This window comes from Dermacentor albipictus, chromosome 6 (assembly GCF_038994185.2).
Source record: "Dermacentor albipictus isolate Rhodes 1998 colony chromosome 6, USDA_Dalb.pri_finalv2, whole genome shotgun sequence".
Lineage (NCBI taxonomy): Eukaryota > Metazoa > Arthropoda > Arachnida > Ixodida > Ixodidae > Dermacentor > Dermacentor albipictus.
This window is the reverse complement of record NC_091826.1, coordinates 135,527,674-135,552,641: the sequence shown is the minus strand read 5'-3', so window position 1 is coordinate 135,552,641 and position 24,968 is coordinate 135,527,674. Positions and strand designations below refer to the sequence as shown.

Sequence of the window (24,968 nt, the reverse complement as noted above, 5' to 3'; positions counted from 1 at the left end):
ACAACATTGATGGTGATATCAATACACAGCAAATTAGCGTATTATAAAACAACATCTACAGATCAAATACATCATTAGACATGTCATTTACAATCAAACAGGAAAAGCACGTTATAACAGAAAGTCGGAAAAAAGCATGGGTGAAATACAAGAAATGACATGTGAGATAAAAGTCAAAGGTACACCGCCAGATCGTAGTTAAGTTATCGCAGGAAATGATGCTTAAGGTGATTTTTAAAAATTGCAAGAGAAGTGCAGGATTTTATGGTTGATGGTAATTCATTCCAAAGAGAAATTGCAGCGAAGGAAGATGTTTTTTTGCCGTAATTGGTATGAACCATGGGTAATAATAAATTGTTGTTAGCCGCAAATCTGGTCATATTTTTATTCTGCAAAAGGTCAGTTGCAATGAACGGAAACGTAAGGTTATTATGAAGCAACCTGTGGAGTAAGACGAGTATGTTAAACTGAAACAAATTAATAATAGGCAAGATATTATACGTTCGAAGTAACAAAGAGGCATTAGATTGCATGGAGCTAGAAGTGATAATGCGTATTGACTGATTTTGGATATGTTGAATTGATGATAAGTGACAAGCGTACGTGCTGCCCCATGAAACAATGCCGTAATTAATGTGACTATGAATGAATGCATAATACAACGCTAGCAGAGCCTCACGAGAAAAAAAAGGGCGAGCTTTGATTAATGAACGTATACCAAACGCAGTCTTGTGCTTGAGATGTTGGAAGTGAGAGCGAAATGTAAGGTTAGGGTCAAGATGTATGCCAAGAAAAGTGACATCGGTGCTAACGGGAATTGAATGAATTCCAAGCTTTACTTCAGGAATAGAAGTTAAGGCCCTTTGAGCACTTTTGAATAACATAAATTTAGTTTTTAAAGGATTAAGAACTAAGTAATTGTTACTACACCATTTTATAATGTTACTTAATGCAATATTTAATTTAGAAGTAAGAGTAGTAACAGATTTGTCAGATGAAGATATGGTTGTGTCATCTGCATATAAAATGCAATGAACGCAGTTGGTGGAGTTAAGAGAATCCGGAAGATCATTAATATATAAAAGGAAAAGCAAAGGGCCCAGAACTGATCCCTGTGGTACACCTTGGTTAATACATTTTGTTACTGAGAAAGTATTTGCTGCATGTACTGTGTACGGCCGGTCAAGTAAATAATTTTTTAAGAATGTTAGCGCAGGACCGGTTATACCATAAGAGTCAAGTTTATTAAACAGGACTTGATGGTTAACCGTGTCATAAGCTTTACTGAAGTCTAAAAATACAGATCCGACTAAGTTTCCCGAATCAATGCATTTTTTTATGTAGTCAGTTAGAGATAGAACAGCTAGATTCGTGGAACTTCCTGGGCGGAAACCAAATTGATTGTTCTTTAGCAATTTAAACTTTGTTAAGTAGTTATTAAGACGTTTAACAAATAATTTCTCAATGAGTTTACTAAGGCAGGACAGAATTGCAATTGGACGGTAATTATTAACTGTGTGTTTGTCGCCTTTCTTAAAAACAGGAATAATCTTGGCATTTTTTAAAAATGAAGGAAATGCACCTTCTTTGAAGATAAGGTTAATAATGTTACAGAGCGTGTCGCAAACTAAATGCGCAACCAGTTTTAAATGCCTGACACAAATATTGTCTAAGCCAGGCCCTGTATTTTTAAGGTTAGCAATCGTGGAGCGCACTTCATTTGGTGTAGCTGGTAACAAGAAGAATGATTGTGTCGTACGGCTCAAAGTATTATGCAACTGCGCATGTATGTTGTTATTAGTGTAAACAGAAGAAAAGTAGTCCGAAAAAGCATTAGCAATTTCGTTGGGGTCAGAAAGAGTGAGACCTTTGTAATTTATTTTGGTTATAGAGGCATTAATAGGCGATTTGTTAAGAAAAGTGTTCAATAACTGCCATTGCTTTTTGGGGTTATCTTTATTCTGATCAAATTTATGTTCGTAGTACTTTTTTTTCGCCTGTTTTAGTAAAACATTCAGTAATTTACAGTATCTACTATAGCGTCTAGCTAGTCTAGTATTAAAGGGCTGACGTTTAGTTTTCTTGTACATGTTTTCCTTCTTTCTTAAACTTTCTAGAAGACCGTCCGTCATCCATGGGTTGCGAGGATATTTATACTTTTTCCCACATTTTACAGTGCGTGTGTTAGTCGAAACGGCCAATAAAAATAAAGTGCAGAATTTCTTTAGTGCTTCTTCGGGATCAGACATAGAATTAATTGGCGACCAGTCAGTTTCACTGAGGGCTTCAATAAAGGTATCTGCACTAAATACGGAAGTAAAGTAGCTATTATCGTTCTCATGTATTTCATTGTTAAATGTAAGAAAAACAGGAAAATGATCGGTTATGTCAGTATTAATAACCCCGGAGCAAGGCGATGGTGAAATGTTAGATAACACGTGATCAATAAGTGTACTGCTCCCATGAGGGGCTACCCTAGTTGGGCAGTCAATGAGCGATTCAAAACCGAATCCAGCAAAACAATCTGTGTAAGTTGTGTACGAGGTGGCTTCAGTGTCAAGTAAGTTAATATTAATATCACCTACAATCACCACATCCTTATTTTCAAAAGCTAGCTTGGACAATACTGCATCAAAAGAAAGCAAGAAATCGTTAAGGGAAGATGACGGTGAGCGATAAATGCAACCAAGGATCAAGTTCTTGTTGGTATTAAGGAATGACAGTTCAGGCACTCTGCACTTTTCACCTGCAAAACGTGACCCATTCTTTGAACCTTCGTGCACGTCGAGTTGATCACTTACCAAAGCAACGCAAAGGCTCCATTGCTTTTTAGTGCACCTGATTGTGCAAAGTTAGGAAATCGCAACTTTTTTCGACAAAGTAAAAAAAAGACTGAAAAGAGAGAAAAAAAAATGTGCCGGGGTGCCGCGAATCGAGCCGACATTCGTGGGGCTTCACAAACGTATTTTTGGGGGGTAGGGGGGGAGCAAAGTTTTGCACCGGGCGTGTGGGTGGTCGTGCATGTGGCTGTGAATTACCGCCAGTGCTGGGCAATGTCGAAGATAGATGTATCTCAGATACTGTCTTACGTGCTCCTTGGGCATCTTGTACCGTTATGATACGTCTGCAGTATCAGTATCTGTATTTCCAATACTTGAAAGTATGTATGATACTGCAGCCACTGAGCCACCTGAATAAATGAACCATTGGCTAATGAATGAGCAGATAAGTAGAACTGGAGAGGTTATTTTAGCTTTATGTGCACTCTATACACGATGCGACACAAAAAAAATGTCGTTGCCAGTGCTGTTGCTGCTGTGAACCTGTTTGGTAATCCAGTATCGCGTAAACGCTAAGACGTCTAGGGACAAGGTAAAAGTCTAGAGCGGTATTTGCGCCATTTTGCAAAGGCTTCTTATTGAAGTTCTTGTAAGGCGATCCTGTAGCTGTTCGGCAAGCAGAGCAGGGACTCCCATCAATGAGAAAAGCGACAAGAAAAAACCGATGACAGTGCGGAGTATCAAGAACTGTCCTGTCAGGTGGCTAAAGCAGTAGTAGTAGTAGTAGTAGTATAAACTTTATTTTGTCCGAGATGGAGTGTAGGGACGAGGGGAGTGAGGGGGACCCGTCTTCTTCTTCGGCCTTCTTCTTCTTCGGTCTTCGGCCTTCTGGGCGACCCGGAGTTGGGTATCCAGGTCTGAGCTGAGCAGTGCAGTCTCACACTGCTCTAGGGTGGTGATGGGAAGGGGAGGCAATAAGCTATTGCGTTTTCTGGTCCTTATCAGGGAACATCCTCACATTATATGGCGAAGATCGGCTCTACCTGCGCATAATTTACAATCCGCTGGAATAGAGGTGACTGTACATCACTGCGTTTGGGAAAGTGCGCCAATAAAATACGTCAGGTAACCGATTGATTTTTATTTAAACTTTTGTGAGTGGCAGGGTAATGTCCCCTGGCCTGGTTGCAGAATCGCAGAATTTCCTTGTAGGATACTATCCGGTCCCTGCCTGATCGGTGTAGGGATTCGAACTGCCCATCCCAAGAGGTTGTATTGCGGCCGCGGGTGGCCAATTCTCGCGCCGCACTGTGAGCAGCTTCCTTTGCTGGAAGACCGGACTGCGCCGGCGCCCCCAAACGAGTTGCGTCCATCTGCGCCGGGTTTCGAGTACCCCGGCCAGAATCATGAGGGCTTCAGGCGAAATGCGCCCTTTCGCGAAATTTCGTATAGCTGTCTTTGAGTCGCTGACTATGAATTTGGCTGCCGCGGAAGCGTACGCCAAGGCGATTGCGACTTCCTCCCCGACCTCCGGGGAGCTTGTATTAATTCACCTTGCAGCGATGATTCGATGTTGCTGATCTAGTACAGCCGCTGCCTTAGCGTTTCGGTCATGATACACGGAAGCGTCTACATAGGTCACGCCCTTAGGGTTTGCAAAACGTTTTTGTAAGGATTTGGCTCTTTGCTACCTGCGCTCTTGCTTGTGCAGAGGATGAGTGTTTTTAGGTAATGGTGGGACGTGTGTGTGTTTTCTTAACTCTGTCGAACGTCCCGCTTTCGTACGAATGGGGTGTTGCATGTAATTCCGAGTCATTGGAGAATGTGTTGCTCCGTCGGAGAACGCGAGAGTCTCTCCAGTTGGACAATTCTTTTGGGTTCCATGAGCTCGTCGACGACACTCTTGATCAAGAGTGTTGTGTACACCTAGAGCTTCAAACTTTTCCTTTACGGTTGTAATTGGGAGGTGTAGAGCCTGCTTGTATGCTCTCTTGATCATGAGGTTAATTTCGCAGCGTTCATCACGCTTTAGTTGCAGGAATTGAGTAGCGCACACTATTCTGCTTATGACAAAAGCCTGTACCAATCTGAGTAGATTAGTGTCTTTCATGCCGTTGTTTCTGTTGGTGATGCGCGAAATAAGTCTTGTTTGATGCACGTGCGAGTCTAGTGCCTTTATCACTTCGTTGTTGTGTCCATTGGCCTGTATTCTGAGTCGAAGGATCCTGATGCTCGGTACTATTGGGATGTCCGTACCCCTCAAATCACGCTCAAAGCTAACGGCTAAAGCAACCCCAATAAATTGTTTCGGAATGAAAGTACTCTGAGGAAGAAAAGCAAAAATTTTGAGATGCTAAGAGACATTTCATTCAATTGAAACAAGGTAGGTTGAAGTTTCGAAATTTCTAAGCCCACATTTTGTGCATATGCGTTTCCTGCTACATTATACATGTGATATATAGGCCTGTGGCTTGAGGTAAAAAAGGGTCGGTCATTCTGCAGAGACTACAAGGCCTGTACGGGACAGGAAACATTACCATTACGTTAGCTCGCTTGGCGATCCTCTTCAAATTATGCGAGAAGCGGTGTATGTATGGTATGACTGCTGCCTTTTCTTTTTCGCTAGGTGGCTACTGGACCAGTTGGCTTGTTTGCGACTTGATGATTCTTTCTGCGACGAAAACTATAACAAGTTGTGCGGAGCCTGCATCATGAAAATAAATACGTTGATTGTTGGGCAGGAGTCGTTTATGAAATTCCTTTGTCGTGTGGCAGTAAGTACGTGGCTTGATCCGATCAATTTCTGAATGATAGGCTGAGGCAACATCGAAACAATGTTAGGATTGGGAGAGAGGGCCACCTGGCAATTGATTCTCGCGACTCCAAATGTAAGCCAAATTTTCACGCCAGCGAAGTGGTGGCCAGAAGCCGTGACAAATGGCTTAGACTAGGAGTTGAGGCCAAAAGGACGACTGAGGAAAGGGGAGAGGAGAGGCTGGTGGCGGGTGCGCGAGTGTTGCATCATTGTCGCAAAAAGAGTTGCTCTACTTGGACCCGCATGCGCACAGGCGAACGCGCTCCTTGTATCAAATAGTGACCTTTCTCCCTTTTTCAGCAGCGCTGGAAGTGGCGCCCTGTGTGTGTGTTTTTCTAGCTTTGTCCGTCATCGTCTTCGCACCTATCAAATCAGATTATGCACAATCAACATGGCCAGCTATCCATCCTAACAATGATTAGAAACTATTCACGGAACACGACAAGTGGTTGTCAAGAACGCCAAGTCTTTATCACAAAGTGAAACACAGGGTACAAAAGCCGCAACAAGTAAAAAATGTTGCGGCTTTTTCTTTGATGTGGAATGCTTCACTAATTTCGCACATTGTCTGGCTTTTGCGCGATGCCTTACGCAAAACGGACAGTTTGACCAGTTGGTAAGGGCTTGCAGAGGTGCAGCTATCGCCTCTCGAGCTGGCTAAGGAGATGGCGGTGGCACAGGAGCACAGAGCGCGAGAGACTTAAGGCGCTCGACCAGGGATCGCGCAGTGCCATGGCAGGCGGGCCTAAATAAACAGTGGCTACCTGTATGCGTTAAGAGACAGAGCCGGCAATATCATTACTAATATGGATAAGATAGTTCAAGTGGCTGAGGAGTTCTATAGAGATTTATACAGTACCAGTGGCACCCACGACAATAATGGAACGGAAAATAGTCTAGAGGAATTCGAAATCCCAAAGGTAACGCCGGAAGAAGTAAAGAAAGCCTTGAGACATGTGCAAAGGGGGAAGGCAGCTGGGGACGATCAGATAACAGCAGATTTGTTGAAGGATGGTGGACAGATTGTTCTAGAGAAACTGGCCACCCTGTATACACAATGCCTCATGACCTCGAGCGTACCGGAATCTTGGAAGAACGCTAACATAATCCTAATTCATAAGAAAGGAGACGCCAAAGACTTGAAAAACTATAGACCGATCAGCTTACTGTCCGTTGCCTACAAACTATTTAGTAAGGTAATCGCAAATAGAATCAGGAACACCTTAGACTTCAGTCAAGCAAGGGACCAGGCAGGATTCCGTAAAGGCTACTCAACAATACATCATATTCACACTATCAATCAGGTGATAGAGAAATGTGCGGAATATAACCAACCCTTATATATAGCTTTCATTGATTACGAGAAAGCGTTTGATTCTGTCGAAACCTCAGCAGTCATGGAGGCATTACGGAATCAGGGTGTAGACGAGCCGTATGTAAAAATACTGAAAGATATCTATAGCGGCTCCACAGCCACCGTAGTCCTCCATAAAGCAAGCAACAAAATCCCAATAAAGAAAGGCGTCAGGCAGGGAGATACGATCTGTCCAATGCTATTCACAGCATGTTTACAGGAGGTATTCAGAGACCTGGATTGGGAAGAATTGGGGATAAAAGTTAATGGAGAATACATTAGTAACTTGCGATTCGCTGATGATATTGCCTTGCTTAGTAACTCAGAGGACCAATTGCAATGCATGCTCACTGACCTGGAGAGGCAAAGCAGAAGAGTGGGTCTAAAAATTAATCTGCAGAAAACTAAAGTAATGTTTAACAGTCTCGGAAGAAAACAGCAATTTACAATAGGCATCGAGGCACTGGAAGTCGTAAGGGAATACACCTACTTGGGGCAGGTAGTGACGGCGGATCCGGATCACGAGACGGAAATAATCAGGAGAATAAGAATGGGCTGGGGTCCCTTGGGCAGGCATTCTCAGATCATGAACAGCAGGTTGCCATTATCCCTCAAGAGAAAAGTATATAATAGCTGTGTCTTACCAGTACTCACCTACGAGGCAGAAACCTGGAGGCTTACGAAAAGAGTTCTACTCAAATGGAGGACGACGCAACGAGCTATGGAAAGAAGAATGATAGGTGTAACGTTAAGTGATAAGAAAAGAGCAGATTGGGTCAGCGAACAAACGCGAGTTAATGACATCTTAGTTGAAATCAAGAAAAAGAAATGGGCATGGGCAGGACATGTAATGAGGAGGGAAGATAACCGATGGTCATTAAGGGTTAGGGACTGGATCCCAAGGGAAGGGAGGCGTAGCAGGGGGCGGCAGAAAGTTAGGTGGGCGGATGAGATTAAGAAGTTTGCAGGGACGGCATGGCCACAATTAGTACATGAACGGGGTTGTTGGAGGACTATGGGAGAGGCCTTTGCCCTGCACTGGGCGCAACCAGGCTGATGATGATGATGATGATGATGATGATGATGATGATGATGACCTGTTCTCGCCCACAGGTTTAGCTCTTAAACATGGTGCCACAGAAAGGCACAAACACGGAGCGACACCGGCCATGATCATTCAATAACAAAAAAAAATCAACATCGCGGCTGCGTGCCCTGCAGTGCGAAGGCAAATTGGAATGTGTAGATGCTGCCAGTGAATGCCGGCGTTCACTTAGGCGCGTGTTATACCATTGGCCACTATGGCCCACATAAGTCTTGCCAGATGTCAAGGAGTCACGGTTGTGGTACCAGCGTCGCCACGGACTACGAAGCTAGCCGCAGGCTGCACAAATTACATCCACAGCAAGAACTTCGAATGGAGACATCCAGGAAGGTCAAGGCCAAGTCCAGAGCCGAAATGACAGCACCCGCGTCTCCGGTCGTCCTGCAACAACCCAGGGTGCCGCCAACCTTTGCGGATCATCGGCAGAAATCCTGTTCAACAACTGGACCTCTCAGGCCAAGTGGCGCCATGTATACTTCTCCCTGGAAGATGCCACCAGGACCTAGTTTGGGGAGTGACAGTCAGCCCTAACGACAAGCGACCTGTTTAGAATAACTTCCTGGAGGCCTTTACGAGCGTCGTGCAGCGTGCAGGTGGACAAGCTGTCGTGCTTCTTTGGTGCGTTGTGGATATGCGGCGACGTCGATATTTGCTTCTTCAGTAACAAGTGGCAGCATGGTGCCGAGAGTCATCGTCGGGTTTTCTCGAGGCGGCGTCTGAAAGCCAGCGTTTCGCTGCGGCATCGTCGAGGTCGTCCTTGCAGTGACATCGACGGAAGATCAATGACATTTCGACGGACAGCAACCGCGCCTCCATCGATTGCTGCTTTTAGTTTTCCAGACACGGGCTTGACGGACCGACTACGGGTTGGTCCTGTGTACCCCGCCTCGCCAGGTCAACTACAGCACTGATTCGCCAAGCGCTGGAGGCGATCTTATTACCAGTGGTGCATTCTGCGGGGCAAACATAACTCTCCAATTTTTGGATAAATGATTTCATCGCGATTCATCAGTTGATGTGGCACGATCAATAACAGCAAATCAGATATTCTCATACAGCTAAAGCAGTATTTTAATTTACCATACGGATAAGAGAGATATTGTCATAAGATACGGCGCGCTGCCGCTCAAAGTACGCAGTTGCTGGCAGAGCCGCTGCACTGTCCCTCCTGCGCCGTCTCCCTAGTTTGCTCCCTTTCGCGTGCGAAATTGAGCTGCAATTGTGAGTTGCTGTTACACCCGGCGGTGAAATACGCAGTTGCTTCCATAGCCCAACGCCGTCCCCCCTCACTCCCTCCCATCCCCCCCCCCGGCCTTTCGCGCGACGGAAGCTCTCCGTTTTCTTCGCTCGCGTGCGCCATATTGGTCCGCGATCGCTGGATCTCCTCGCGTGCTTTCCCTCTCGCATGCAGGACGCAGCGCGCGACCGCGGCACCCTTGGACTTTATACGGAACATCACGGCGACGGCGTCGCCAAAAATACGCTCCACATTATTCCTATCGCCATAAGATATGTTCTTGTAGTAGTGCCTCATGTTGTCAATGAAGCAAGGGAACACTTCTTTTTTGTTGCAGCTAGTCTTGTTTGCTTTGAGTTCACATATCTTTACCCCTTTACTTCTCCTCCCGCGTTATATGTGAAAAACGTTAAAATCATAACTTTTAGGTTTTTAGCGCACAAAAAGGGACAAGAGGAAGAGGTACGACGCGGACACAGCGCTATAGACTATAGAACGACAGAAAGCTTAGCTAGTTGGTAAGGATTCATTATGCATAAAAGAGGTGAGGCGTGCAGACAGGACACAAGAGTAGAGAAGTGGGCAGCCATTCATGTTGTCCACTTTTCTACTCCTGTGTCCTGTCTGCATGCCTCACCTCTCTTTTGCATAATGAAGCACTGTAGACATAGCGCTTTGTCCGCGTCGTACCTTTGTCTCTCGTCCCTTTTCGTGCGCTAAAAACCTAAAGGCTATGGGATACCAACGTGCCCAAACCTACGCTCTTTCTAGTTAAAATCATGCCAAATTTTTCTAAGTGTTTCATTGAATCAGCACATTAAATAAATGACCGAAATACACCTGGAAATATCATATATTCATTTTGAGAACACCTATAAAAATTTGTTTATCTCTGGAGAAAGTTGGCTTCACTAAACTGCTTGAAGTCGGCTTCTTCAGCGCCAATAAAGTAAACCAAAAGTTAACTTCCCAAACACAACTTCTGTGACCTGTGAGAGTCGTAACAAAAGTTGGCAGTGGCTTAGCTCGACTATGCCAGGATATACATAGCGAAAGCTAAGGCATGGTTATCCTTGGTTAATATTGATTGCAAGTCCAGGTTAGTCTGGTTGTCTAGCTATGCTGCGGCGTTCAGCCAGTCATTCGGCGTGCTGTTCATATGTTTCCTGGGCGATTCGTTTCCTCTTCATCTCGTTCCGGTGTCGATTCCAGGCCTCGTCCTGCTTATCATAATTGTCGCCGTCCATAATGCCGCTCCAACTGTGGTTGCGGCGCATGCGAGCTCTCCTTTTCAATCCTCCGACATGTTATCAGGCATGCGACGCAGCTGGCGAAGCGAGCGTAGGCGAACGCAACGACGAGGAACGCGATGTGAAGTCATGTGCCTCCTCGGAGCACGGCCACGGCGAAATCGCAAGTTCGCGGCTAGTAAATATTTTGCTCTAAAACGCACTGTCAGGTACGTATCCGGCTTTTCTGGACTTCAGGGTTTAGTTCTGATGTTGGGCTGCTAAGCACGAGGTCGGCAGATCGTATCCCGACCACGGCGGCCGCATTTCGATTGGGGTAAAATGGGAAGATACCCTTGTACTTAGATTTAGGGGCACGGTAAAGAACCCCAGGTGGTCCAAATTTTCGGTTACCTACACTAAGGCGTACCTCATAATAAAGTCGTGATTCTGGCGCGTAAAACCTCATAATTCATTTTTTAATTTAGGGTTTACTTCGCATGAGTGCCACCACGCGGCGTATTCACCTTAATGTTTTCAAATTTCTTGCGGTGACGTAATCATGATGTGACAAAACAAAAGTAAAATAAGAGCTATACCATGCGCATTGAACTTCACCAAATGCTTGTCCCGCTGGCGTTTCAGTGTTCTCATAAAGCTTAGGCGCTCGTCAGAGGGAAATGACTTATTTTCCTAAAAGCCTTAAAGTCGAGACGAGCGATGATTGATTCTCCGCTTTTCAGAGGCTTCGTGAAAGGCAGCCACGGTTTCTTTTTTTTTCTCATATTACAGAGTAAACAAGCTAGGGCAATTGTCTGATGCACTCCGCGGCAAGCTTTCTTCAGTCGGCGTACATTCTTAGAGTCGCAACATCGCATAGCGTCTGCGAAAGCCGCTGTTGTGGACGGTTTTTGATTTTGACCCATCAGCTTCGTTAAGGTCCCCCCATGAGTGCGGATAGCGTGCGCTGCAGCAATCATGCGCTACCGCAGCAGCTGCAAATCGAGATATTCTTAAGTATTAGGATACATACATGAATAAGTAGCTTTTTCCGCTTCAGGCTAAATGCACGATACAAGAATTGTGCAATTGTGCAATTTGGCATGCTATGGCCGAAGCTGCTCGCAATATTACGTCACATTTACTGGCCACTGGGCCAGGGACACTTTTGGGTATAACATATAGCACTTGCAGTTAATTGTAAACGTAGCCTCCTGTCACGGTTACCCACGTGCATGAAAAAAAGAACGAAAATGCTATTTAATATATTCCGCAGTAATATATGCGGGATTCATCCGCTTTCCTTATTGTCTACCATGTTGCAGTTCCACCTTTGCAATATAGCCGCAATGTAGACGGGCGTCGAACAAAGAGCTCACGCACAGCTCCTGACACTTACGTATATTCAACAGCTGGGTGACTGCCAAGGACATCCTTAACGAATGTTGGCAGTTCGGGGAAGGTGACAGTCAGCACGTGAGACAATTTGTTCGCGTCCTCATTGAGCGAGAATCAGTACTGGCCATCGAAGAACGACACCATAGCGTGCATTGTATTTAATGCGATGGAGTCCGCGTCCCAAATTTTAGGTCCGAATCACCCTGTAACGCATGATGACCAAGCATCTCGGTTATATGTGCAATCGCCTGACAATAGCAGGGCGCTGGGGTCGGCTACAGGACGTACTTGACCGCTGGTCCACACTTTTCGACATTCTCGCCATATTTCGCACCATCGGGTTTCAGTTAAACTTTTTCAACAGCCAATTTATTTGTCCCTAAATTTTGTCACCCTGTCAGCGTTAGGGGTTTTATCTTTTAAGTTATCTTTTATGTTTTAGCTGGTACTTTCCTGAGATTTCCAGTGGTTTCACCTTTCCCGCAATTCCTGCATTTTTGTCTGCCTCAGTTCATATTTTCGGGCATATTTTATAGACGTTGAAACCATGATGCTGAAAAAAAGTCATTTTGGTTTCCTGAGGCCCTGTGCAAGCTTCTGCCTTCTTGCCATTCATCCACCTCCTAATTTTACTACCAATTATATCCCATTTTGACAACTACGCTCCCGCGGAAGTCGGTAATCAAATATGGTAATAGCCGTTTAAATCAACTCTACCATGCAAACGAGCGCCGCTTTTGCCCCGTTCGAATCAACCTGTTGCATTAATGAGAGTTATTATTGAACATATAAATTCAGAGTTTAAAAAGAAACATATGTGGATCGCACGCACTGAGGGAACCGATGTAGGCGGACCTTGCTCTGTTTGCTTTGATTGATGATAATCAGCGGTGATGACGACTGCGAATCTATCATTTCTTCAGCGTTTTGTTCAATAGAAGAGTTGTGAGTTGATGGCAACTGTTACCTTGTGTGTACCACTGCTCTTTGTCCGCTTAGTACACATAAGATAGAGCGAGACCTTTTTGTTTCAGGCGTTGTTGCAGCGCCATTGTAGTTAACCTATGCGAGGGCGGAGCACTGTCACTGGTTCACATGGCACATTTCATTGCTGCAAAAGTGTTGGCAGAATTGTGGAGCTCTACGAGCCAAAATCAAATTCGGATTATGAGGCACGCCGTAGTGGCGGACTCATAATTATTTTGACGCCGTGATATCAGAATAAAGTAAAAATCTAAGTGAATGACCGTTTTTGCATTTTGCGCCCGTCGAAATCTGGCTGCCGTGGCGGGGATCAAAGTGGCGTCGTCTAGCAATGCTATAGCCGCATAGCTACCGCGGCGGGCAGAAAACCGTTGATTTGACGTGCGACCGCTTCCGTATGTCGCCTAGACCCAACGGTGCTTTAATACGGCTTTACATCTGCATGCCTTTTGTCAAATGTCCGCTTAACGAATTATCATGCTGTTTATTTTTAGGAATAACAAAAACGTAAAGCGCCGTACCTTCACTTTTTCCGCAACGGTTGTCGTGTACTAGAGGTTCCTTCTCTTTGTTTCCGTAACACCGCCTTTTCCCTGTTCCGACCTTCCCCCCCGTATGGGAACTATGAGCGAAGAGGGCCAAGGCTGTTATTCGCTCGTTTCGCGATTGCGCGGGTGCTATTCATCCTATGCTTCAACTCTTTGCCCCCTCTCTACGATTCTATCTACCTCTCCTCAGGACTTGTACGTTAGTAGAAGAGTAAGCACTGAAGTTGCTAGAATGCTTTTGCGGGGAGTCGCACATAAAAATAGCTGTCAAGAGGCTAATGTGTCGACGGCCAGGGAGCTCCAGAGGGCATTGTGCACGTGCGAGGCGATGGGAAGATGCATACAAATTTCTCGAGCCACCTTTCCTTTCTGACCCGTTTCTTCCATCTATATGCACGCTCTCAACCACCTTCCGACGCGGCGTGCAAGACAGCAGCAGCAGCAGTGCCAAAGTCGAAGGATGAGGCAAAGAAAGGTTAAAAAAGAATTCTGTATTAGTTTGCGCCATCGCGCCCTTTGCGAGATGCGAGAGCACACTGGCCGACTTTTCCACTAGACTTTCTGCCTTCAGGAGTAATCATATCCTGTTGCCAAGGCGCGAATAGTCTATCCTGTTTATTACAGGACTACAAACCTCTGTGTTTTTTTCCCAGCCTGTTAATTATTTGCGTCTACCACCACTATACCGTGGTGGCGCTGTCTTTTGCTACACTGGACTAATCAGTGAACTTGCTTTCGAATTATATTCGTCAAATAATTTCGTATTCTTGCTATCAGTGCCGAACATAATGTACATATGCACTCAAGTACTCATGCATTCTCAAATGAAATGCTTTCACTTTTTCGCTTAAACACTCCTGCCATTGTGAAGCAAATAAACATAACCTGAACTTAATTTCTGAGAAATAAACGCTGAATAAAACGCTGACGTCGTCCTTAATAAGATCAATAAGGGCCATAGTACTCAGTTTACTGATGCCCTTATTTGCACGCTTTTTTTTCTGGATGTAATCTTGTACCGGTGAAAAGTCTGTCGGACGTATCTGATGAGCTAATTTTATTCTCAAGCACCCAATGTAAACAGTCATCGCGCAAATTCATGATGTCCTGGCGACAGGCCACCATGACGTGTCAGGCAAGTATGATCACGTTGATTCATTTAGCTAGTTATACACTATTTTGTGCGTTGTTAAGTGAACACTTATTAACTTTACCAGAGCTTCCGTCCATCTAACCGGATCGTCTTCCTCAGTCTTTGATATACCATAGGAGTGCCGTCATTAAGTAATTTTTCAACTCACCTGCCCCGTTCCCTCTGTTGATTTCCGCAAAGTGCGTGTCTGTTGCAGTGGTTAACCAATGCACTCAATGGTAGGCTACAAGCTTTTCTGGCCACCTGAGCAACGAACTCGCAGGCTTTCTTCAACATGGCGTCGACAATCAATACGGCGATTCATGAGAACTTCTCGTGGACTCACCGCTTTCTCTCCAATGTCACCGATTACACTACTCACTTGTGCTACACACAATACAAACACGCAATGACCTAATGAAGTAACAATTACACGCTAGTCGACACGCCGTCGATGTAGATTTCCGCTCATCTCCAGGACAGAAACGTGGCCCTGTCTTTGGTGACATTCGGGTGCAACTCCTCGCTCCAAACACCACTTCTTATTCATCACTTCTTTTGTCGACAGGAGCATAGCGTATTTCCTGTAAATGTACTTTCGGCATTAGATGCGGCTGCTGAGACTTTCACTCGTTCTGAATAGAAGTAGCATCCTAATAACGCTATACAGCGTCACACACTTCACTGATAAACTAGGGTAATGGAGAATAAATGACATGGAAGAAGTAATAAAGCACAATTCAGCCAAAATAAACGTACCCATTTCTCCTTTTATAAGCTGAATGGCAGAAGTCGAGAAAATTACATTGGCGAGTGCGTTTTTGGAGAACACAATGACGTGCTGGCCCTATTGCAAAACCCAGTGCCACTGGGACCCAGTGCGCCGGATTATGGGCCCAGTGCAGTGCGCTGGATGCTGGGGCGCTGGGAACGCGCAGCGTGCTGGGAGGCACTGGCTACTCGCGCGAAAAACAGCTCTAGCGCGTTAAATATGCGGTGCCTGGACGCCGTATATATTTTTTTGAATACAGAAAGCAACAAGGAGCGTTTTAGTGCAATAAAAAAAAGAAAAAAAAACGCAAAAATAATACTCCTACGACCACGATTCGACCGCCGAAGCCCGACACTTTACCACTACGCCACGCCAGCAGACGGAAACACGAGCGTAATTTACCATGTCAAAGCCGGGAAGCAGTTTGTTTCGCAAAGCTACGTCTTGTACAGGCATGTTTGATGCGCTATCGCCCCGCAACTAAAACTCACGCCTCTACCAGAAAGAAAAGGTTGCTGTCCGTATTCAGCAGTATGCTTGGAAGTGCCAGAACATCGATTTTCACTTGCGATTGCTATTTTAACTTCGAAAAAATCCTAAATGAACCACCGACCCGGGACGGTGTATGGGCTGTTTCTGCCGATTTCGATAGCCGTTTCTTGTTCTTCACGGAAAGGATGTGCAACGTTTCCTTAGTTCAGTGATGCCTTTCAGTCAACACGCCTGTCTAGTCATATATCTTCGTCAGAGAAGCGCAGGCTAGTGCTGGGAGCCTTCGGCGATAGCGCATATACGTGTGTTTATGACGCGTCACATCAGCGGTCATCGCTTCTTGTGCTGACACTGTACACATGAAAAAATTGTTTATTTAGGAAACCGATGCGAAAGCTTAAATATAGAGTGATTTATACTTGTTATATTTCTTGATACCTGAGCCTAGACGCGCCGATGGCGTGAGGACGGACTCGGCTGATACGCTAGGCCTAAGCTTCGGTGGGGACCGATCTCGGCTCGGGTAGCTGGCGAAAGCTAAGTGCGTATTTTAGCCTCAAAACATTTTTCAGTACAATAGGGAAAGTGGAAGCGCACGAATCATTTCAGCTTTGTTATCGGTGCGATAATATCATTCAGCGATAAGCTTCGAACTCGGGGTCCGTCGCGCGTCTGAACGACTTCTGCATTTCATGTCCACTCCACAACACTGCGACAATTCCCAGTCATACGTTACGTGCGAGCTACTTAAAAACGCGGCGTCCTCTGCGTTTACCTGGTTTCGTTCAAGAATTTAGCTATCCGCCAAGTCCAAAGGGAAAATAAAAAAACGAAAGTGATTTTCAGTTTCAAGTGCGCATGAATAAACATGGGCAGCTCACGCACCTTTATTCCAAGCTGGGACACGAAATAGGGTTTTATAACCCCAAGATATAGCGTTATTTAGGACAAGAGACTAGTATCAAGCGATAAAACTGTATAAAATAAGTATTAAATATTCAGCAGCGCTCGTCCATGCGTATGGAAACCGCGCGGCACAAACACAACCAGCGCAGTTTCCAGTGCGAACCAGCGAACTGCAGCGAGAACCAGCGCCTGTACAGCACAAACCAGTGCGCCCCAGCGTCATGGCAGTGGAACCAGCGTCTCTTCTAGTGTGACCCAGCTCTTATCCAGCGTTCTCACTGGTGTCCCAGTGAGTCCCAGCGAGTGCCAGCGTACCCAGTGCGACCCAGCGCCAAAAAGCGCGCTGGTTTCACGCTGGAAGACGCTGGGAGACGCTGGTACTTGCAATAGGGGGGCGTTCCCAGTATGCAATGCTTCAACAACTGACGGAGTTATCTCTACTGCTCATAGTTCTGTTATGTGGTGGTATGACATCAATAATAAAATGAAAGCGCGTTTAAATAAAGAAGGGTGTTCCATCAAGATCTGCGTCGAATAAACTCGATGCTCTGATTAAACGCACGGAAGCACAAACCTACCATGAAAATGCAGAGGGAAATACTAACGGAATAAGAATACGAGTGCGAATATAAGATTGTACTTCTTGGCCAAATATCTTCGATTCACTTTCCTCATCGAAGGCACCAGTCACAGTTATGTTCTCACGGCACTCGTGTAGGAACGTTCCCTTATGAAAATGAACCATGAGTTTCTGTAGAGGACGTGATGTGTTCCTAAGGTGACATCAGACATGCATAAGAAATGCATCGTCTAATGTTTTTTTGGCATCACAAGTACATCAGAGACTCAAATGACAATGCACCTTAAGATTTCTGATGAGAGGAGTATACAGCCTTTTGTGTTATTGCTAATGTCAAAGTACATCACGTATGAATGTGTACGATGCCAAGTCGTGAAAAATTCTTTGTAATGCGATAGCATTAAATGGCTCATGAGCCGGAAAATCCGGCATTGTCGGCCTGAGCACTCGATGTACAAAGAGGTTACAAACTCTCAACCTTTCATGGAAGTTAAACCCACTACCTTTGGCGGTAATTAAGGCTACGAACCCACGACCTTTGGTGTTAAGATACCGTTAATTAAGACAGTTATTGAAGATATAGTTAATTAATGCACTCGAACGCACGTACCACCCTTAGTGGAAGTCGAAGCATGTTAATTAATATGTTAATTAATGTGCACCTGATTATTATGTCGTTAATTAAGACACTCGTACCCACGACCTTTGGTGTTACTGAAGGCGCTGTTAATTAAGGCGTAGTTAAGATACAGTTATTTGAGGCACTCGAACCCACGACCTTTGTTAATGATGACGATGCTAATTAAGGCGCAGTTAATTACGACCTAGGAATTAAGTCACTCCAACTCATTATCTTGTGTGGGAATCGAACCCACGAACATTGTTGTTAATGAAGGCGGTGTTAATTGAGCACAGTTAAGATACAGTTATTTGAGGCACTCGAACCCACGACTTTTGTTAATGATGATGGTGCTAATTAATGCACTGTTAATTAAGATCTAACAGTCAAGTCACTCGCACCCAGTACCTTGGGTGGGAATCGAACCCACGACCTTTGTTGTTAATGAAGGCGATGTTAATTAATGTACTAATAATTAATATAGTCACTTAAGGCACTCGATCCCACGGCCTTAGTTGGTAAAGTTTATGTTAATTAAGGCATATTTAATTAATATATAGTTAATGAAAACACTCGAACCCATGATCTTGTGTAGGAGTTGTGCCCACGAACGTTGTCGTTAATGAAGGCGATGCTAATTAATGTACAGCTAATTAAGATATAGTTGATGAAAGCACTCGGACCCATGACTCTTGGTGGGAGTCGAACTCATGACCATTGGTGTTAATGAAGACGATGTTAAGTAAGGTACCGGTAATTAGGATACAGTTAATTAAGACACTCGGACCCTTGGCCTTTGCTGGGAGTGGTTTTGATTCATCGTTGGGGGCAGTCTAAGAGACAAAAATGAAGAAAACGATATAACACAGCATGAGCGCCGAATACTCTGGAAACGCTTCCGATATATCAGGGCTAGGCACAAAACAACGACGTCATTTTCTTTCCTTTTTAAAGAGCACTGTAAGATTGTGTTACCCCGTTATCACATTTGGTAAACAGTGCCAAACTATAGCGTATGCCTTGTTCTGGGCAGTTTGATTACTCGGATGTGTTACTAGTCTTTAAGTGGCAAACCGACAATTCTGCAGATTGACATGATCATGACATGGAAAACTGCGCGTAAAAAATTATGGGGTTTTACGTGCCAAAACCACTTTCTGATTATGAGGCACGCCGTAGTGGAGGACTCCGGAAATTTCGACCACCTGGGGTTCTTAACGTGCACCTAAATCTAAGTACACGGGTGTTTTCGCATTTCGCCCCCATTGAAATGCGGCCGCCGAAGCCGGGATTTGATCCCGCGACCTCGTGCTCAGCAGCCCAACACCACCATAGCCACTGAGCAACCACGACGGGGAAAAAAAGAAAAGGAAAAGAAACTGCGCGTAAGCGGCAGCGTCTATTTGCTGGAACGCACTGTAGTACTTGGTTGCACGCACATCGTACGCCAGCGCACACTTCTGGCATATACCACATAGGCCAAATGCACGCTGCCGAGACATGTGGGTTTTTCGAGGAATCTTCGTGGGTAGCACGATCAACACGGAAGGCACGAGCGACAGGAGTGCAACCCGCGCACGTTAAACACGCCAACACGAAAGCAAGATACGGACGACAGGGGTGTAAGCTGCGCCACACGAGCAGATTTGATGATTTCCGACTGACACTGTTGCAACGGGCACTAAAACATCGCACACTGCACATGTGTCGCTCGGAGATCGCGTCAACGATGTCTGAGGCTATATAGTTGATGTGAACGACAGCAGGAAGTTATTTAAATTGAAGTGACGGCGCAGGTAGCACGGGGAGCAGCGAAATGCGTAATTCACGGTTTTTATGAGAGGTAACTGAAGTGAAAATCGTTCGAATAGCGTCACCGCAACGGCTTTCTATAGGGTTAACATTTTCAGATCTCGAAGGCCATGCTTTTGCTGGCTGCAGATAGCCGAAGCGATTCAAATTGAAAATGCGTTATAGAATTTCTTTCTATGCCAAGCTATAGCTTACAATATAGACTTATCTTTGTTTCTCTTTGTCTTGCAACAGCTATGCGCAATTAGGCAGCCGCACAAATCCTCAGATGAAGCTAGCCGAGACATTGGCTGGCCCCAACCGACCTGTTCGTGGCGCCACCTACCGTCCCGTTTCCTATCCAATCCAATCCAATCAGCCTGTCGCTCTGTTTTCGAGTCGGTCGGGTGTGCGAGCTGCAACGATGTGCTTGTTAGATCGTGTGTTTTTGTGTTTGCTGTAACCAAATGTGACTTAGTTCGCGTGCGCATAAGCGCCACAGACAACTTGTGTCTCGCTGCAAACTCGCCGTGTGCGTGGCGCGCCAGCGAAATGTGGACCAACGATGTTCATGCTGTGGAGTGCGTTCCCTTTGTCTCTGGTTGTCGTGGAAAGTTGGGTGGACGTCGCGAAGAAATAATGCGTGTTGTTAGCGTGCCACTGCTCGTCCACTATGCACCGGTATGTCTGCTGGGAGTAGCATCGAAGCACTGGCAACTTGGAGGGCGCTTTTCGACCGCGTCGGGCCGTTCAAAAGGTGAGTAACCGTGCTTGCTAACTACACACGTGTTGTGCGTGCTTCTCGTGTGGGCATAGGGTGCCTTGCGAACGTAGGAAAGAGAACTCCCACGACAACAGTGAAACCTATGCCGATGCTTGCTGGGTGTCAGAGTTTAGTTGCGCGAAAAAATTGCCATAATGCAGAATTGAAAATCTTGATAAGCGTTTTCTTCTGATGAGAAAGATTACGTTCAGAAATAATCGTGTTCATCATGCGCGCTTGTGCGTGAGCTCCCGTTTTTCTGCTGAAGTCGCATGATAACGACTCATCTACCTCTTGACCGATTCTTACTGCTATGACGTTTCCTCGCTTATAAATGATTCGACGTTGTAGATAATCTCTGCTTACAAGGTTTTCGATTTACGAGCTGTATTGGGGAAAAAAATGTAAGCAATCACAGCGTGCTACTAGTACAGGTTTGTTTTGAAGGGGTGTTGCCATAACTTCGACGTAAGTAAACATTACAAGGGATAGTTACTTAAAGTTATGAAAGAAACTCTAGAATCGTTATGTAAACAAACATTCATGTAATGCGCTGCTGCTCCTGCGTGTGAAATTTTGCCTTGTTGAAGGGGTCCCTGTTATCGTGACATTCATCAGTAACTTTGACTTTGTGCTCTGTTGCCACCCTGCACCAGTGCATGCATTGTTTTCATGACTGTTTTTACATGCTCCTTGCATGTGTTCACTATGTGATAGTCTTACTGTGCCACAGCTATAAGTTAACACAGAATTCTCTTTGTAGTGGTGAAGCCGTGACCCACAACAGTGTCCACATAACCCGTGGCCATGGCTGCAGCAACACGGCGTGTAATCTGGATGGATATGTCAGGTATGCTTTAAGTGTACGTGTTCACAAAAGTAGGATCTCGGTATCATTAGTGGATAAGTGTATCGACATATTACTTAATGCATCTTGCTAAATAGGCTAAATATTTCTGCAACATCATTCCACTTGCTGCTTATTTGTGTTTGTAGATATTATGCACACATTATCTTGTTCTGTTAAAACTACACGTCGCATGTCCTGACGTTTAGTATTTTTCTCGCATCAATTGCTTGGCTGCAAGTCCATTTTATTTTTGCCTATTACACAGTATGTTTCTTTTTATCTTGGTTTTATTTGTTTGGAACTGTTTCTTATGCTGTAGCCCATATTTCCCTGTTTTCCTTGCTGCTTATGATACACACATGTGCTGTTTTTGTCCATGTAAGAATTCGAAGTGTAGTGTGCCATATATGTCACAGGTCTAAGCACGCAGTGTGCCTACCATTGTTTAACATTGATATTTACAATCATGTCTGTCTTGTTCTCAGAATAACTGTCACTGGCAAATACACATTTGATGAACTAGGATTTCTTGAAATGAAATAGGAAGGCCAGTATTCATTGTGCTGCAGTTACTTAAGTAGTGAGGTGTTTTCTGGTAAGCTTTCTATTTTTTCTCTCACTTTCTTTGTATTCTTTTCTTTGCAAGCTGCCCTTATTCATGCTGGTAGGCATTGTAGCAGTTGTGAGTGTGTTTACTGCAGCAATGTCACAGCTAGTTTGCACACACTACAGGATGCCAACAGATACCCATCACTGTTTTTGTGCATTTCTGAGAACCAGCTGTGTCCACTCGGCGAAACTTGTAGTGTCCATTTGAATTTACCAATCAGTTCATGTAACATTTCAGGACAAAATTTACGCAGTGAGAGAAGGGAGACTATGCAACATGACCTTGGCTAACAACTGACTGTTTAAGTTGTTGGAAGGACTAACAAAAATAGCACTGGATGTGCACTTGTGTTGTGCACCAGTTAATTTGAGAGGGATGGCAGAAGTTATAATTCAAAGGCATAAAATCATGGTAAATGGTGTCTGCATAAAAAGAAGTAAATGGGCACACACTAATTTCTATCCCTTGTAATCTACAAAGGATGCCTTTCTTCATGCATTGATAATGGGGGCTGGCTCACACTTATTGTTATTTATGTGGTGCGCCTGACTGATTTCTCTTGCCAATTTTCAGCCATGGGTGAAAACAGATAAACAATCCTAATCTGGCCTGAAGCCCCATTGCAGATATGTGTGGCCAAGTCGGACGAGCATACTGGTCTTTTGAATGAAATATGGTGATCTCACAGGTACATATTTAGGCACCAGCCAGTCTGCGCTATGTACATTTGACCACATGTGAAAGGAATACAGCACAGTGCCTCTGACACGCACTGGACAAATTTGGTGCTACCTTTAACCAAGCAAGCCTCGCTTGCCTCCTTGCGTTTCTCGATTCAATTTTCAATTCAATCAGTTCATGTAACTTTTCAGGACAAAATCTGCGCAGCGAGGGAAGGGAGACCATACAACATGACTGTTGTGCATTTGCTGCCTAATTTATTTTTGCTGAAAATATACGTGCATTGCAGTCCACAAGTGAATTGACAAAGGCACCCAGGCATTGGAGGCTTGCTTAGTTAAAAATACCCAAAATTTGTCTCGTATCTTTCAGGGTTAATGTAGGCTACTCTTTTGATCACGTGCATATTTGGTCCAATGTACATCGGGCACGCTGACTAGCCGGTGCCTCAGCATGCGCCTAGGAGGGCACCATAATTCACTCAAAGGACCAGTGTGCTCGTCTTATTTGACCATGCATTGACACTGCAAGCTGTGCACTGGATTTAGCTTGTTTATCTGTTTCGTTCGCCTATGGCAACCGACTGATACAACAAAATCAGTGAAGAATACCACAGCCAAAAATGGGACGTGTGTCAGTTGACGCTCATTATGATTGCATGACAAAGAGGAATACTCTCTAATGACATGGCATAGCAACCACCATGCTTATTTATTAAATTATTTTTATGCAAGCTTGTTTGTCATGCTTCTACGCATTTGTTTTTCAACTTGTGCCCTCCCTCTGAAAGCAGTGCTCGGGTGTAAATGATAAAAAACCCCAGACATGGTGTGGTGTATTTCTTGAATGGGATATATGCCATCATTCAGGAGGCCAACACATGCATGACATAGTAGGCTTGGAATGTATGAGAACTGTGCCCGTAGCTGATGCAAATATTCTATAACGACTGGCACTTGGATGTCTCTGGGATGCATTGGGTTGCCCATACACAAACACTCCTACGCTCATTTCCATGCCAAGTAATTAGTGAGAATTTCTCATTCACGCTAGCAATCCACAGACACTGCTGTCCTTTGTCAAGTGGAAACCGATATAGCTGAAGTAGTTCACGACATGTACACACGCCACAGCTGATCCATGTTGCACATTTGTACAGCTAAGAGCAATTTCTGCTTAGTGTAGTTACTGCTGCACCCAAAGGCCACACAGTGGTTCCTCAACTTTGTGTGAACTGACACCACATAAATTTTTCGCAGAACTAGCTATAACGTCTCCAGACCGTTCTGCAGCAAGTGATACAGCGTGTATTTCTGTGGTTGATTGCCAGGTTTTGTTAATTATCTGTCCTTTCTACCATGCAGGGTACACATGCACTTACTTCAAGATGACGACACTCCACCTCAAGAACAGCCTCTCCTCAGTGATAAGTAGCGAGATTAAATGAAAGGGAGATATCACATCCGTAACGAGGCTGATACTGTGTTTTCCTTTCATTTAACCTCCTTCTGCATTTAAGGAAGCATTGATATGCCCAATAAATGTTTTTGTTAAATTTCTTTCGTTGAGTAATGTCTAACATGCAGCATATGTAATGCCCATGTACATGTCAGAAGTGCTGCATCTTCACTGGACATACATGCATACAGGCTGCATATATATAGCACCAAAGATAGTCACGCACAGGTAACATATTTAAATAAGGTCTGACTGCCATTGGGACACATGAGAAAATGTTACCACACGTGGTGGCCAATTTTGTTATAGGAGTAATACGAGCACCGACAGTCTAATGTATAAGCTCATTAGAGATTCGCTAGGAAGACGTGAGAAAGTCACAAGAAAACTGCTTTGGAGCGCACATTAGGAAGACATTTCATGCTCACAAGAAAAGCACTCGTCAAGAGTTCTACAGAAAGACGGTGGCCAATATGTTATAGAATGACATTAGGAATACATCAGAAAATTCCAAAGAAACTCATCAGAAAGTCTAATGGCTGTGATGTCAAAACTCGTCAGACTTTCATGTGAAACTCATCTCATATTTTCATAAGGGTTCAGCTAGGATGCCGCCAACCTTCTCCTTCGAGCAAAGATTGCCGATAGTGCTTGTAATGAATGAAACACTCGAGAATTGTATAGGAGCTGACCGACATCATTTAGTCAACCCTGCCCTATATCACAGTTGCTACGAATTTAATAATAGGCGTTACACTGAAAACGAGAGAGAAAATTGTGCTGGTTACACTCACAGGGGGAATGAGCGCTGCGCGAAGCATAACATGTAAGCATAACATTCGTCGCGGACCAGGACCATTTTTT

At 44.7% G+C, this 24,968-nt stretch overlaps 1 protein-coding gene and 1 long non-coding RNA gene across 3 annotated transcripts in view; both read left to right on the top strand.

The window, feature by feature from the left end:
• LOC135902239 (agrin-like) overlaps window positions 1-24,968 on the top strand; it is a 615,148-nt gene that overhangs the window by 5,446 nt on the left and 584,734 nt on the right. The window lies entirely within an intron of this gene.
• Window positions 20,127-24,201, top strand: LOC135902278 (uncharacterized). The gene is made up of 3 exons (XR_010564470.2): window positions 20,127-20,499; window positions 21,269-21,355; window positions 24,011-24,201. It is a non-coding gene; the product is annotated as an uncharacterized lncRNA (long non-coding RNA).